This window comes from Passer domesticus, chromosome 19, assembly GCF_036417665.1.
Source record: "Passer domesticus isolate bPasDom1 chromosome 19, bPasDom1.hap1, whole genome shotgun sequence".
Lineage (NCBI taxonomy): Eukaryota > Metazoa > Chordata > Aves > Passeriformes > Passeridae > Passer > Passer domesticus.
Window position 1 is genome coordinate 12,437,829 of NC_087492.1, and position 12,974 is coordinate 12,450,802.

Consider the following 12,974-nt stretch of genomic DNA (forward strand, 5'->3'; position numbering starts at 1 on the left):
TTGAAATAAAAATGCTACTTTCTGCTCTTTCTCAGCAGGAAACTAAAAGTTAACTCTTATTAGATCTTCAGGGCCAAGTTGTATGCATTTAGTGAATTTTAATGATTTAATGTGAACTCGCAGAATGATGACTGTAAGTTGTCCATCTTGAGTTAGTTCCCATTGTAGAATCATGGAAAGGTTTGGGATGGAAGGAACATTAAAGCACATCCAATTCCACCCCTCTGCCATGGGCAGGGACGCCTTCCGCTAGACCAGGTTGCTCCAAGCCCCATCCAACCTGGCCTATCAGAGGACAGAAAGAGGTAAATGTGAGGCTATTTTTAAAAATTTCTTTAGAGTGAGAATTGGGAACTCCAAGGTGAGAAAGCCTAGCTGCTGGATGAATCATTTTGGTGTAAACTATCCCGAAATTTGTATTTAGCATGTGACCTCTCTGCGGAAAAGGCACAAATGCAGGTGTGTTTGTAGGAATTCAGCAAGCACAGGGATCCTGGGTGTTGCTGTCAGTGTCTGAACAAATTCACTACAGCCTCTAATAGGAATCAAACTGTCCCAGCTTGTGAGCTAATTTAATTAAATAATCAGCAAGAGAGAAAGCTAAGAGAAAAATAAAGAGAATATCTATGAAATTACAAAATTGCAAAGTTTTGGATATTTTTGTCTAAACTGAACTAGTTGAGCTGACTGGAATTGAATTTTTATTCTTGACAAAATGCCTTGTCATAAAGTGCTGTGAGGGTCACCCAGAGGATTTGGACATTGCTCTTCCCCCAGTTGTCCAGGAGCTGCTAGCACTGGAGTTGTGGTGAAGCCTGGCTTTATGATTTCCATTGGTTTTTACCATATTGTCAGGTTTAACACACAGCACTTTCTGAATGACAGCTTTGGTGTAGTGGCTTCTGCACAGTGGGATTTCCAGAGCATTCCTGAGCTCTGCTGCCTTGTTCCTGAGGCTGGAGGGGACTGAGCACTGCACAGAGGTGGGCTGGCACTGCCCTCCTGCCACTGCAGCAGCACCGTGTGCTCAGGGTGGGGACGCAGCCTGGTTCTGGGACAGCTGCAGCAAAGGTGGTCTTGCTTTGCTCCCCAAAGCTTTGTGAAGCCTCAGCTCCTCGTGCTGCCTTTCACTGCCTGGGGAAAGTCCTCTCCCCAACACTCGTTTCACTGTCTCGTGTACCCCCCACAGCACTGTAGACTCAGGGCACTTTTATCACTTTCTTTCCATGCTTTTACATAACATCCTCATCCCAGAGACAGGATGATTCCCAAACTTTTCCAGATAAAGGACTTTCCACTCTGGCTGCTTCAGCAATGGGTTCAGCCCACCTACACTTCTGTCCTCCAGCCCTGCCCCTGCACATCCTCGGGACAGGACTCAGGTCCGTCAGACATGAAAAGAATTTCTGCACTTGCTTGTCAAAAGGGGAGTTAAAAGTGATACTCTTACATATATTTCTGCAAAGCTCTGTTGTGTGTATATCTCAAATGAGAATTGGATAGAAAGTGGAAAGTCTAAACAGAAGAGAAACCTTTAAACCCAAAAGATTCTCTGTTTGATGTTCCTGTCCTTCCTCCAGATTTTGAGCATTCCCTGGTGATTTCCAGACAGTCACTGCTGAGGTTTAATGGCAAGGAGAAAAACATTTGTCCACAACTAGTCACTGTTAGGCTAACATTAATATATTTTTTAATTAAGCAAAATTAGGACAATAAAGAACTGATGACGTGTTGAAAAGTTCTTGGTCTCATGTTTTCCCAGGTTATGCTTTTAAAAGCAAAGATTAGTCAAAAATATTGTGTAGAAGAGTTCATTCTGGTCATATTTCTTTTTCTTGTCTAACTTCTTTGTGTTGTATTTTTTTAATGCATTGAAGAGCAGAAAGTACAAAAATCGTGACTTCTTCCTTTCATCCAAAATGCTTCTGCTAAAATTTTCAGTCTCACGGAAATATTTTTATTCTTCAGAAGAGAAGCTGAAGCAAGTTATTAAAAAAACAATTCCTCCCTGTGAGGGGGGTTGGGTGGGGGGGCCCTGGCGCAGGGTGCTCAGAGCAGCTGGGGCTGCCCCTGGATCCCAGGAAGTCTCCAAGGCCAGGTTGGATGGGGCTTGGAGCAGCCTGGGACAGCGGAAGGTGTCCCTGCCATGGCAGGGGTGGCACTGGATGAGCTTCAAGGTCCCTTCCAACCCAAACCATTCTTTAATTCTGTGATTTCATGTATCCCTTAATCTCTCTGCTCTCCTTCCTTCTTTACAGTGTTACATACAGAATGCTAAAAGCTTATTAATTCTTGTGTTCACATAAAAACATATTCCCTTCATTGTAAGGGCACAGCAACAAGATTAGCTTATTTGTGAAGTGATACTTCAAATATGTATTTCCTAAGTGAGGGGACTAAAGAATATATTTTCAATTTTATTCTTGACTCTTTTCATGTCACTGTTGAAATCTCAGTAAATTAATTAAAAGTAGAACTTTGTCAAAAGGCTTCTTTTTATGTGTATTCAAACTTCTTTGTTGACTTCAGTAACAAGAAGATTTCTCTGGCTTTTTTCGCTGTGAGAGCAGTAAAAGAAAAGATGCCCACCTGGGTCTTTTAGACCATAATTATTTGAAGGATTTAGTTCTGTTTGCTTTATACTATTGGCAAAACCTTTGCTAGAGGTAGGGCTGGATCAGAGAAATGCAGTGAAGCTTTATTATCAGAGAATAACGAAAAATCAGTCAAGGAGGCTGTGTGAGAAATGGGAGTTATTGGTGCCACCTGACCTTGCAAGTCCAGTCATGCCTTCAAATGCATCAGTGGCCGAGGGTTCTTTTGCCCATGATCACCTTTATGGTGAGTGGTAACCTCAGAGCAGTCATGGTGCTCTGAGTGATACACCCCCACTAAGATAAATAATTGTCTTTCTATGCAGGGCTTAAAATTCACATGGCCAAAAGGGGATTCTTAAAACAAAAAGCAGCTGAAAACATCTGTTTTAACACAGCGTGAAGAACACCACATTTTCCCTTGAGAAAAGCAGAATAGCCGCATTAGTAATGCACTTGCAAAACTCGTTGGAGGATTCATCTTGCCTAAGATTCATCTGAATGTGTAATAGTCAGTTGGATGTGCCTGGGCTTGCACAGAGATTGCACAGAGAGTCAGTGGAGAGAAACAGGCACCTCCCAGAGCTTGAATCACTCCAACTTTCTTAGATGGATGCCTTTGGAAGACAATTAATTTCTTTCTGATGAGCCTATTAATTCATCAAGTGTGCAGGGAGTTGACAGCTGCCAGACCTCTGGGGCTCTGGCAGGAAGACATTAATCCCACCTGGCTGTCGAAGTGCAGACAACACTGTCTCTCCCATTTTCCCTTCTTGAAGAGACTTTCGTAATTTCAGTGAAGAGATCATTTTCATTTGCATCAGTCCTTTGGTTGGTACAGGATCAGAGCTTGCAGATTTTGTATCCAGACCCATTCCAAGTGTTCATTGATCAGGCAGGAACAGGCACAGCTGCATTCCCTAATTTCCTGCATAGCTTTGAGTCCTGTTGACCCCAGATGAGTAATTACCTCCCCTTAAGCATAACTTTTGGGCCTAACTTTATAAGTTCCCAGTAAAAGGATGGTCTTAAGTTGCTTCCTTGGTATTTCCCGTGTAGCGCGTGCTCGAGTAGGATGGGAGATGCTGGAGAGTGTTGGTCTTGTGTCCTTTGGCCCAGCTGAGTTGGTGATAATCCCTTTTGATGCCTATTCCTACAAACAGTGCCTGGAAATGATCTGGACATTCCTTCAATTTCCAGCAGATCTTTGGAGAATTGATGTAGCACGCACTGCTTTGAGCTTGGAAAACATCTGATGCTGGTCATGTTGGATTTGCATTTATTTCATAGAACCATAAAAACATGGAATGGGTTGATTTGGGAAGGACCTTAAAGCTCATCCAATTCCACCCCTGTCATGGTCAGGGACACCTTCCACTACCCCAGAGTGCTCCAAGCCCTGTCCAGCCTGGCCATGGACACCTCCATGGACAGGGCAGCCACAACTTCTCTGAGCAGCCTGTGCCAGGGCTTCCCCACCCTCACAGCCAAGAGTTTCTTCAAAAAATCTCATCTATCCCTGCCCTCTGGCAGTGGGAACCCATTACCCCCTGTTCTGTGACTCCAGGCCCTTGTAAATAGTCTCTCTCCATCTTTCTTGTTGGCTCCTTCAGGCACTGGAATGTCACAATGAGGTCACCCCAAAGCCTTCTCTTGTCCAGGCTGAACAATCCCAACTCTCCCAGCCTTTCCTTCCAGCGGAGCTGCTCCATTAGATCATCTTGGTGCCTTTTCTGGACTTGCTCAAACAGGTCCATGTCCTTGCTGTGCTGGGACCCCAAGGCTGGATTTCTGGGCTTTCCAATGTCCTGAGCTTGCAGGTAGCCCTGGCACCTGTGAGAAGCCTGCAGTACAATGCGGGCCCCTCCTGAGAGCAGACCCCACCAGGGAAAGTTCCTGAGGGTCTTGCTTAGCATCATCACTGGACCATTGGACTGGTAAGAGCTGTCCCCAAAAGTGCTGGGCTTAGTTTAGTGCTAGGTGTGGGACCATTCCCACCAGGTTGTTTGGATGTGGCAGTTCTGAAATGGAAGAGTAAGATATTTTCCCAGTATTAACAGCCAGTGTGCCACAGAGTGGACCTGGATACAGTCACAGGTAGAACTGCAGTCTTTGTGCCTTCAGCTAAAGTGATGATTAATTTGTTCTTTACTGGAACACTGAGAGACACAAAATAATATTGTCTCAAGAGGAAGGTGTCTGTAAGAATGTGGTTATCACCCCTCCAGCTAGATTTCACACACTTACTTCTATCCAGCTAATCCAATATTTTCCAGTTTGAGAAAGCAGGATTTAGTGAATGTCTGAATAATTCTCTAATGAACAGATCTCTGCTTTGAAGATAAGAACACTGGCCTTGGTCAGACCAAACTCCTATCCCAAAGCTCACTGTCTCTTTGCACAGCAATGCCCAAGGAGGAGGAAGGAGCACAGCAAGCAGGAACTGATGCATTCCCAAATACTTCCAACAGAGTGTATTTCCTCACTGACAGGGTGGTCAGGCACTGGAAGAGGCTGCCCAGGGAGGTTTGGGGTTCCTATCCCTGGAGGTGCCCAAGGAAGGCCTGGACATGGCATTTAGCACTCTGGGCTGGGGACAAGGTGGGGATTTGGTACAGCTTTGACTCCACGGTCTGGGAGGGCTTTCCCAATCCAAATGATTCTGTGATTCTATGTGGGCTGACAGAATTAATAAACAATAAGTTCTATTTAATAGCCCTTGGTGTATTTAATTTCCATGAATTTGTTTGTCCCAATTGATGGAGACAGTGGCACATGCATGACTGTGCCAAGGACTTCACCATGGGGCTGTTGTGCCCAGAGCCAGCTTCCCCTGTCTCTTGAGCCTTCTGCATTCAATCTCCATTTGTCTTTGGTGTGATTGGGTCTCCATCCATGTCTCTCTCATGGCCCATGATTTTAAACACTTCTGTCTCGGTTCCCTTAGTTGCTTTTTCCCTGGAATGGAGAGTCCTGCCCTACTTTGCTGTTCTTCAGGTCAGTGTTCTGTCCACTATCCATGTGCCTTCTCTGGTATGCTCTTGCTGAGATGCAGGGTCCATCCAGAGCTTCTGTGGGCCCAAGTACATCTCCTTTCTGACCCAAACCAAATCTGTTTTGTTTGGAAGAAGGAAGGGGCTGTGGTTTTTTTGTAATTTATCAGTAAATATTGATTTAGTCCATAAAATGCCATTCACCCCTGTTTCCATAGTAGTCAAAGGACATCATTGTTCCCTATCAGCTATTTCATAACACCTGGTGAGAGAATGGGCTGTAGCTGGTAATTTCTTCTGGGTAGGACTGGATCAACCACAAGCTCTTAGACAAAAGAGCTCAGAAACTTCTTTCGAATTAACAGGGCAGGATGAGAGCGTGTGAGTGAAGTCTCCTCGGTCTGTTTGTTGACTCTTGCTTCAATCTTGAAGTCTTAGAAATTAATCGCCACCTTCCCCTTCGATATCTCTGCCCTTAGCAAACCCTTCCTTCAGTGGTTTTGACTTTTTATTTATAACATTTAATAGCATGTGATCTGGATTTGATGCCTAATGCTTATCTCCTATTCCACAAGCACTTTCTTCCTTCAGGCCTTTCCTTTTCTTTTCTTAGAAGATTAGGGTTTTCTGTAGTATCTGTTTGTTTTCCGTTGGAATCATTCCAACAAGCTTCAAGAAATTTCTTCCTTGCTATTGCTTGCTCATTTTGTCTTCACTGGAGCCCTTCAAAGGTTTCTTTTGTTGGTTTCTCACGTTTGCAAACACACTTTGGAGCTTGCAGTGAGAGATTCACAGATATCATTTAGGGGTTTTGGCAGTATCCAGAATTGTGTTCTGTTCACAGGTCACAGAATGTTCTCAAAGATGCCCAGATTTCATCATAAAGCTGCTCAGAATTAGCTTTTGGGTAATGTGAGTCATTCCCACATCTGCTGCTTTGGAATGATGGCCACCAGCTCTTTCTGTGTTCTTCAGCTCCCTGGTTTGTTGTTCCAAACAGCGCAAAATTACAGCAATATCCTATTAAAAAGGGCAGTAGGCAGAGATATTAAAAACCTTCTTAGTTATTGTAGCAATGATCTTGTGTAAAATCCCATGTAAGTGCCAGGCATTGCAAGTTAATTATCTGAGCTGTTTGCCATCTCAAGTTATACCTGTTACATTTACTGATTATCAGCATTGGACTGAGTTTGATTTCATCAAGGATTTCTCTCTTGCTCAGAACAATTGCAGAATATAAAGACTGTCTGTTCTGCTGATAATGCCTTTGCTTTTAAATTATCTCTGTGTATCACCAAGTAATACCTGCAGAAAACTGCCTCATCTACAAAGTTGATTTTTAGAATAAAATCAGTATTTTATTTCCCTGTGAAATTCACATTCCTCCGTGAATCCACTTTCTGTGGCTTGCTGTGATGATAAATTCAAGCAGCTAAATCAAAAGGCTGATAGTAAAACACTAAAGACTGTGGTTGCAGTATCTACGTGTGTGTAGATCAATTTTCCAATGTATACTTTTAATATTTATTAGAATATATATAAAATAAATTATATATACATATATATATGTACAATAAATAGAATGTATAACATATTAGAATAAATGTATTTGAAGACATAAATCAGTCTTCAAATCACTTGGGTAAGAATACATTTCTGGAATTTATTTTACTGTGTGACTTTTGAAATATTAAATCAAAGTAAGCCATAGCACTCTGCAAACTGAGCACAGATTCTAGGAGTCTGGTGGCTGTGTTCAGATCCTAGAGCCCCCCCCATGGGGCTGTTCAGCCCCCAGCCCTCTCAGTGGCTGCGCTGGTTCTGCAGCTCCCCTGCCATGGCAGCAGCACCTTCCAGGGGAGCCCAGGGAGCAGGGGAGGGCAGGAGAGACTGCAGGAGAGAACTGAAGGCTTCTGGACTTCTGGAATGAAGGCTATAAATTTGAAAATGGATCCGCTTGAGAAAAGGGAAAGCATTGTGGGTTACAAATATCTATTTCAAAGAAGCTCTGAACATGAAACAGCAGTTCTGTAATTCAAGAGAGGTTCCAGGGCAGCAGCATAGTGGGTGTCCTCATCAGTGCAGCGGTTTGTTCTTCAAAAGTTTTTTGCTTGACTTCACCAGAACTTATCTTAGTTAACGAGTCTATGTTTATCTTTGAGGAATGTCCTTGCCTGGACAAAAAGAGATTCTTTATTATTATGAAAAGACTGGGAAATAGCTCCACTTTTTTTTCCCAGACAGCTTTTTGCAGCCCTGAGTTTCACTTGATGAATGAGAAAAACTATAGTGACTTTTGGAATCGGCCCCACCTCCAAGGTGCCTTATTAAAAAGAACTACAGGACTTATTCTAAATGCTTTATATCATTCCAGTGGAAGTGCTCCTTACTTGGAAGGCCTGGCTTATCAGATATCAAAAGATCTGAAGTAAAAATGCAAGAGCTTCCTTTTTTACTACAGCATAATGCTTATCCTTTTTTTCCTCCTCACAAAGGACAAGCAAAGCAAGTTATGCTTATGTGTGTTGAAAAAGGCTTGACCTACCCAAGCTTGATCATCCAGTTTCCTGCCTTGCAAATATCAACCTTTGTCTTTTATTCATGATTTCTTTTTAAAATATAAGCTTATCCAAGTTTATCCAACCATATCCAACTTGGCCAGACTATGGCTAGGATAATGTGTTGGTGTAAGGATGGGAATAGCCAGTAGCCAATCAAGCTATTGATATTCCAATATTTATTTTTCATCCAGTCCAGCTTTGTCCTCTGACTTTCATCATTAGCTTCTTTTTCATCCAGGACTTAGGGATCAGAGTGGTGGGAGTCACAATCACAAAACTTATCTCAGAATGGAGGTATGGGATAGAAAATGATTCCAAAGCTTTCAGTTTAGTCATGGCAGTCCCTGAAAAGGGCTCGTTGTCAATGAAACTCCCATCTTCACTTTCACCACGTTGGTTAAATTTGACCATTTTTACTCTTGAGCTCAAGTGACCAGCAAACCATCAGTCTTTTTGTGATGTTGATGATGACACAAGTCAGTCCTGATTTTGTGTCCTGACTTCTCCATCTTTTGTCCCTTTTCATTGTTTTACGGCTGCCCCTGTCCCATTCTTGTCTATCCTAGATAGAGAAACTTAAAGACTTTAAATTGCACTTTGAGCACTTTTTCCAGTTTGAAATGCCTGTGAGATCCTGTATGCATCCCAGAAGATGACCTGTGTTACTGCAGGTGAGAGCTGAGGTCCCTGAGAAAAGGCAGAAGTTGCAGTGCAGATGGGTTTGGTTTTGGTAGGATGAACTCATCCATCCCTGGACAGCTGAATTGGGAACCAGGATCTTACCTAAAATCCTGGCTGCTTCAGATAATAATCAACCAATAGAGCAAAAGAGATTGTGGTTTAAAAAATACAGCTGAAAAAGAAATTAAATGAAAGGAACTACGTTTAAACCCAGACCACAAAAATATAAAAGTGGCTTGCCTTTAATGGAAGGACTTTGCTTAACTTCCCCTCTAAACTTCTCCAACTCCAGCTTTTCTGTTCCCCTCCCTTTCCCCCCCTGCACAGGTGATGGCTGTCTGCAGGCTGGTGCACCTGCATGGGTCACAGCAGGACTTGACTCCCTTGGTAGGTGATCGTATGGCTTCCTGTTTTCCTTAATTCATCCATGGAATTAGCTTTTTATTAACCATTAGCTCAGCCAGAAAGTCTAAGGATAATCAGGCACTAAGGACTAATCCTTCATACCTAAATCTCTTCCAAAATAAACATGTATTTTAAGTATACCTGTGCTTCTCTTCATCATATTTATATGACTCATCTTTGTCAAAAGAAATTACCTTTCTAGTGTCCTTTAACTCCGATTTATCTCCAGAAGAAGGAGCAGGACAGACACTGGTTGTAAAAATGGGATTTGTTGTTTCCCTTGGGTAGGACTTGCTGGTTTTGAAACTTCTCCTTGTCTTCTTTCTGCTTTGAAGATTGTTTGATCTATATGAATTCTACTTAAAAAAAGGCCACTGGAGGTGACTGTGTCCTGTCAGCTTATGATCACAGCAGAACATTTCAGCAGCTTTCAGACCTAGTCTGTAATGGCAAAAGCATCCTTGGGAGTCATCCCCCTGTAGACCTGGACAAACCCTTGAAGAGGAAGAAAATGTTTTTGGTAGGTAACTGAGTGCAGGTGAATTCATGGTGATGAATCAGAAGCTTTTAAAAGTTGTATTAATCTTATATAGAAGAGTATTTTGAGATTTGCCACTGAAGGCAAAAATTTTCATTGAAAATTTATATAAATGGTCAGATTGTTTCTGATAAACAGATATTAAGTTCCTGTTTTCTGTGGAAGTTTTAATTTAATAACATTTGATTGCTATAAAGCATCCTCACAGGCTTATATTTGGTGGTGCTTGAAAATTTGCAATTGCACTTTGTGTACCTGTGTCTGCTGTTTCTGTACACAAGGTTTGGAGTGCCCTGTGCAGTGGGGCGGTGCTGGGGCAGGCCCCAGGAGAGTGCTCGTCCCTGTGCTGGTGCTGCAGCTGGTGGGATCTCCCTCAGCACCCCTTCCCCGTGTGCAGTGCTGGCCAGCCCAAAACACTGCCGGCTCTGACAGCTCCTGAGCTGCAGCTACAGAACAACATCAAAGAATCATGGAATGGTTTGAGCTGGAGGGGGCCCTAAGGCTCATCTCATCCCTTCCACTTTCCCAGGCTGCTCCAACCCCTGTCCAACCCAGCCTTGGCCACTGCCAGGGATCCAAGGGCAGGCACAGCTTCTCTGGGCAGCCTGTTCCGGGCCCCCCTCACCCTCACAGCCAAGGATTTGTTCCTAATATCCCATCTAACCCTGCCCTCTGGCAGTGGGAAGCCATTCCCCCTCATCCTGTCCCTCCATCCCTCGTCAATACTCTCACTCCATCTTTCCTTTTGGCTCCTTCAGATACTGGGCAATTTCTCTATTGCTGAAGGTGTTTGGAGTTTGGGGCCCAAATTTCCTAGCTGAGAACTGAAGGATCAGGTGTGTGAGCCCCCTGTTTTGCAGGGAGATGGTTTGGTTTTGAGGCCCCATGTCTTGGGTAATTGGTGAGAAGGATGATAGTAGTCCTGGACATGAATTGGCTCAATGACTGGAGCTTATTCTGTGTTGAAGAGCAATTCAGGGACTATCAGCCCTTTTGTTTGACAGATTCTCTCTTTTTTTCAGAAATACCCTTTCTCTAACTCTTCTCTTCTTCCCAAACTGGAATATTCAGTTACTATATTTGCACAGGTCTTTAAGAATAGTATTATATAACACTGTCAAATACTGCGAATGTAATTCTATTAATATGATATAAATATAGTCTCTGTATATGTATAACACTGAGCAGACTCACAGAATCACAGAATTAGTAAAGTTGGAAGGAACTTGGGACGCTGGTTTCATCTGGTAGGACTTATGAGTGAGACACATCCAGTGCCAGCTCCCAGCTCAGGCAGGGCCATCCCAGAGCACAGGGCACAGCATTGTGCCCAGAGGGCTCTGCAGGATCCCTGCTGAGGGAGACTCCAGCCCCTCCCTGGGCAGCCTGTTCAGGGCTGGGCAGTGCCCAGGGCAGAAGTTCTGCCTCCTGGGCAGGGGCAGCTCCTGGGCTCCAGCCCTGCCCGTGGCTCTGGTGCCACTGCTGGGCCTGGAGCAGAGCCTGGGCCCTGCTCTGCCCTCCCTGCACACAGGGACAGGGGCTACTGCAGAGCCCTCTGGATATAATCCTGTGCCCTGGGATGGCCCTGCCTGAGCTGGGAGGTGGCACCAGTGACCCTCTGTTGTCCCTTTCAGCCTCAGCCATTCTGGGATTCTGGCTTATTTCTTCTCGCTAGTTTGATGGCTGAGGGCACGGTTCAGACTGTGAGGACATGTACTCTAGCTTTGTGAACTCTACTTTTCTGACTTTGTGTTTTGCTTAATTTTATAAGAGCTTGAGTTTCAATCTGGCACCTTCAATCCTGAGTTAATAATTTATTATGTAACATATCCAGGTAGTATTCACCTCAGCTTAGATGCCTTTTTGAGGTGGAGAAGAAGAGTTATTACTTTATGGTGAAGTGATTACAGGGAAATGTTGAGTGATGTTTGGCCTTCCTTCCTTCCTTCCTTCCTTCCTTCCTTCCTTCCTTCCTTCCTTCCTTCCTTCCTTCCTTCCTTCCTTCCTTCCTTCCTTCCTTCCTTCCTTCCTTCCTTCCTTCCTTCCTTCCTTCCTTCCTTCCTTCCTTCCTTCCTTCCTTCCTTCCTTCCTTCCTTCCTTCCTTCCTTCCTTCCTTCCTTCCTTCCTTCCTTCCTTCCTTCCTTCCTTCCTTCCTTCCTTCCTTCCTTCCTTCCTTCCTTCCTTCCTTCCTTCCTTCCTTCCTTCCTTCCTTCCTTCCTTCCTTCCTTCCTTCCTTCCTTCCTTCCTTCCTTCCTTCCTTCCTTCCTTCCTTCCTTCCTTCCTTCCTTCCTTCCCTCCCTTCTTCCCTCCTTCCCTCTCTCCTTCCTTTTTTGTTTTGTTTCTTTTTTAAGGAGAATATCAGTGTAATCTGGGAGTATTCAGGAACTCAGCATCTGACTGAATCTCTAGAAGGGACACTCAGCTGGAAAACCTAGCAGAAACAATTCCTCTCCCCTGGTAAAAAAGAGATTTGACTTTTTTAAGAGATTGCCAAGAGAATTACTCTGAGACTATTAAAGAAAGGGGAGGTAGGAATAGTTTAGTTATTGGTGGCATTGTAAATCTCAAATATTACAGTTAAAATATTACACTTGTACAGCCTCTTAGTGTTCTTACCAACACCCTTCTGCAGAGATGCTTACACTAATTCCTCTTCCATGGAAAAGGTATTAATTAAATTAGTAATTAAAACCTGAAGTTCTGGGAGTTGTCAGAAACCTGGATATCACAATTTGGAGCTAATGTCCACAGATGTGTTTGCTGAAGGTGACAGTGCTCTAAAGGAAACACTGAGTAATGAGATGACTCTGGACATAACTGGGAAAAAACACACCAGACTGATGAAGTTGATATAGAAGTCCAAATATTTCATCTCAAATCACAAAATAAACGTTGTACCAGCCTGCTGATATCTATGCTGAAGTACATGAGAAAAACCAGCAGCAGAACATCTGAGGGCAAACAGTCCTCTAATCTAGTAATGAAAAGAGAAACCTAAATGTCCAGAGACATGAGGACACCAGGAGCCCTCTGGATACATTTTAGAGCCAAAGTTGGTGCCACCTTCAGCCTTGTAGGAAGCTCTTTCCCTCCCAACTGTGCATCCAGGAGCTGGTGGTGAAGTTGGAAGAGCTGTTGCTCACTTCAAAGGGGAGTTTGTAGATTGCAGATAATGGTGCTAGTTAATAATGCAGCTCATAAT